We start from the raw sequence: 4,477 nt of genomic DNA, 5'->3' as shown, positions 1-4,477 counted from the left end.
CTGCATAAAAGAGATTTTCAATGTCGGCGAAACTCAGGTATTCCAGAACTGCAACGATAAAATTGTGACGATAACACCTCGGAGCTCAACTCCCCGGGACACTGCCACAACCCCTAAATGTCAGGAGGCACCAAGAACAATGTTCTTGTCACAAAACCATCGGAACGATTCCAAGATACCTGCATGATCCTAAATTTTTTTAGTGAAATTTGAGAAGAGAAGAGTCAAAACTCTATGTCAGGAGGCCTCACCAGAGCGACAAAGGGACTGAGGAGTAAAAAGAAGTCCTACTCTCCGATATATATAATCCTAAATGACTCAAAACATTTTTCTAGACTCAACAACACCAGCGATTCGATCAAGCAGGGGGCTAGTTCGGCCCCTTCAATGAAGGTAAAAGCCTACGTCTAGTTGTGATGGCATTAATGGGGTTTCGATGACTAGGGAGCAAACAAGCTTCGCCTATGTCTCGAGTTGTTGTCTGTCCTCTGAACCGCCGCCGGGTCGTCCCCTTATATACACATGTGACACCCGTCGGTTCACAGAGTCCCAACACCGGTCAATATTCGTATTCCGGGTTGGTCTCTCCTTATTCCTAACTTACAATACAAGTTTATATACAAATCCCGGTTTATAGCTACAAGTCTTGAACCAGCTACGGGCCTTAGGCCCTTATATGCCTTCTTGGGCTTTATCACTCTTGAACTACTGATGAAGTTGACCCGGCCCAGATAGGCCGGTTTACGCCCAGCAGTAATATCCCCAACATTAGGCCCCAGATTGATTTGAACGGGTTCATGTCAATCCTTTAACAAAAGCTTCATCTTCAACATCTTCTCATAAATTGGTAAACCGCCATGATGTCATCTTCTCTGATTGCTGTAAACCGGAGTGACGTCACCTGTCATAACGAAGCTATCCATTATGCTTCTTTGTTTAATAGATTTGCGGAAATCGAGGCGACAGCTCCGTTTTGTGGCCCCTTGATTGTCGTGCCTGACACATGTTCTTTCGCCTTATAAATAGGACTGAAGGGTCATTTCTTTTCTCCCCTTCATGCCTTCTTCGTCTTCCACGCGTCACCAGCCTCGGAGCTCCGCCACCGCCGTCGACCTCTGCCTCAACCTTGGCCGCTGCATCAACCTGAGTGCACTAGAGCATCGCGACAACCTTCCGTGTCTTCCTCAGCTCCGGTAAATCTTCTATCCTTTCCCCCGCAGATCTGACCTAGGGTTTCACAGTTCTTCAGTGTTCATCATCTGCCTCTTGCTCATACGATAGATCTTTAGATGGCTCCGCAAATCTTTATTCTGTGCAATGGTAGTTGTTTACCCTTCGCCTTCACTTACACATCTCAAAACCATAGATCTGTATGTACGTCTTGCTCATTGATTCGATACTGCTCCTTTTGGACCTCTGAATATTTATCTTTTTTCTGAACTTGCTTCAGATCCATCGCTGTAGAGAAATCTTACGAAATCTGTTTCTGTAAACTTACTCATCTGCTTCAATGTTTAAACCCGGCGGTTTAACCTTGTAGGAAAAAATTGCCAAACCGGTATATACCATTAGTCCCCTTGTTGAACCGCCAGATGTTGTTGCTTCATAAAACTCCGGTTTAGATAGATCTATCTCCGGTTTAACATTGCACATACCAATGTACCTTGATCAAATGCATTTTTGAACCAGGATCTTCTACCTTGTAGATTCCATCATGGCCAAGCAAGTATATGAATGCAATTGGGTTCCTTCTCGCATCACAGAGGCTCAGCTGGACGATCTAGTCCTGATCGGCGCTTTAGGCAGCAAAGATACCATCCATTGGAGGGCTCCTGGCAAAGAATGCCCTCCCACTCCTCAAGAAGGAGAGGTTGTTGTTTTCGTAGATCACTTAGCTCGGGGCTTTAAGCCACCCGGTTCTAAATTTTACTGAGATGTCTTGGCCGATTTCCAACTCAATCCACAAGATACTGGCCCCAATTCTATTACAAATATGTGTCACTTCCAAGTGCTCTGTGAAGCATTCTTTCAAGAGGAGCCCACAGTGGAATTGTTCAGAGACCTTTTCCATCTAAACCGCCGTACTGAGTTTACTGATGGCTCCAGTACGGAGTTGGGTGGCGTGGCGATTCAGAAAAGGAAAGAGGTCACGTACCCTCACGCCAAACTGCACAGCCACCCCAAAGAGTGGAAGCAGACATGGTTCTACTGCAAAGACACCTCCCCTGCTGGTGAGAATCCCTTGCCCGGCTTTCGTCCGGAGCGGCTCAGCAATACACACCCTTTTCTGCAAATATTAACTGCCCAGGAGAGAAGCAAATATGCTCCTCAACTGTCGAAGCTCAGAGCCTTTATGGCCAACGGTTTAACAGGGGTTGATCTCGCTCGCTGTTGGATATCATGGAGCATACTGCCCCTTAGTCAGCGCTCCGGTTTGATGTGCGAATATACCGGCAGTGTTGATGACCCACTGCGACATTCCAAAATCCAGCTCACCGATGAAGAAATCACAGAGGCTGTGAATAAGATGCTGAATGAACCGGAACATATCTGTGCTAAAAACGGCCTGCTTCCCTTCTGTGCCACCAACAAACCGCCAGCTGTAAGACCTTGATTTTTCCTTTTGTTGAATCTGTTATTGATATATCTGGTCATTGTTTAATATCAGTGTCTGTGTAATCAGGGCAATGATCCGTTTTGGAGCAAGAAATTGCCGCAGGAGAAACCGGAAAAACCAGACAAACCGGAAAGAGCAACCGGGCAAAAGACTAAAGCTATAAAGAAGACTGCCCACAGGAAAAGAACTACTGCATCTTCTAATCCGGCCCCTGATGATGATGTGGATAATCCGGATCTTGAGGTAGAGCTTGACTCACTTGGCTTATTTTTCATGCGTCTTATTGATGATGATATTTGTCAGGATGATGCCGAAGCCAGCCACGCTGATGCTGCAGAGGTAATTATTCTCTCTTCCGATTCAGAACCTTTGGCTTCGCTAAAAATCCGCCAGGCAAACCGGAAAGTTAAATTTTCTCATCCTCTTGCTTATTTGGATCCCAAATTTCTTATGAAGACCCAACAGCACGAAGCTCGTCGCACAACCCGGCACAGCAGCCAGGTAGTTACCTCCGCCGGTTTACCGAACAGTCCGGTTCAGAAACGCCGTTCAGAGGTCTCTAATTTGCTTGTCAGTGATTGTCCTAAAGCGGGCTGCTTTCGTCAACCTCTTAATCCATATGGCTCCGATTACCAGGTTACTTCCCACTCATCTTCTGGCGAGTCATCGACTACTCAGCTGCCACCGCTCAAAACGGTGCTTGGCTAAGCTATACTTATTATGATACTTGCAGCACATCTCCTTAGAACATATGTTGTATTTGATTTTGTTATTCTTTTCAGGGCCAAACCTAGGACAAGCAAGAAGGCCCGTGTAACACCCTCGATGCGACTATAGCTCCCACGTGTCGAGGCACGACCTAGAGACATAATCGCATTGAAGGCATATGTCACAAGTTAGGCAATCTTCACAACATCCCATGTAATAAGATAATAAAAAGGGAGATAACATAGTTGGCTTACACTCGCCACGTCAATCAAGTACATAAATAACATTACATCATCCAAACACTCATGGCCCGACTACGGCGCCAAAATAAAAGAGAACCCAACATGCGACACGGTCCCAATCGCCCCCAACTGGGCACCACTACTGATCATCGGGAAAGGAAACATAGTATCGTTGAGAGTCTTCGTCGAACTCCCACTTGAGCTCACACGCGTCTCTTGGAGCGGAATCATCAGGCCCTGCATCTGGTGTAATAGTAATCTGTGAGCCACAGGGATTCAGCAATCTCGCAACCTCGGGATCAAGACTATTTAAGCTTATAGGCAAGGTAAGGTAAAATATGTGTGGAACTGCAACAAGCGACTAGCAAATATGGTGGCTAACTTATTCGCAAGAGAGAGCGAGAAGAGGAGGCAAAGCACGAGCGAGAAGCTAGAGAACAACCTGCGCAAACATTACTCCAACACCGTGTCCACTTCCCGGACTCCGCCGAGAAGAGGCCATCACGGTAACACACTCAGTTGATTCATTTTAATTAAGTTAAGGTTCAAGTTATCTACCGGACATTAACAAATTCCCATCTACCCATAACCGCGGGCACAGCTTTCAAAAGTTCAATCCCTGCAGGGGAGTCCCAACTTAGCCCATGACAAGCTCTCACGGTCAACGAAGGAATAGACCTCCTCCCAAGACGTTCCGATCAGACTCGGTATCTCGGTAATTCAAGACACTTCGACAAGTTAAAACAAGACCAGCAACACCGCCCGAATGTGCCGACAAATCCCGATAGGAGCTGCACATATCTCGTTCTCAGGGCACACTCAGATAGGTCAAGCTACGAGTAAAACCAACCCTCAAGTTTCCTCGAGGTGGCCCCGCAGGCTGCCCGGTTCGGACCAACACTCAGAGGGA

The sequence above is a fragment of the Triticum dicoccoides genome, chromosome 5A (assembly GCF_002162155.2).
Source record: "Triticum dicoccoides isolate Atlit2015 ecotype Zavitan chromosome 5A, WEW_v2.0, whole genome shotgun sequence".
In the NCBI taxonomy this organism is placed as follows: domain Eukaryota; kingdom Viridiplantae; phylum Streptophyta; class Magnoliopsida; order Poales; family Poaceae; genus Triticum; species Triticum dicoccoides.
The sequence above is the reverse complement of the archived record's forward strand: the minus strand, read 5'-3'. Positions refer to the sequence as shown.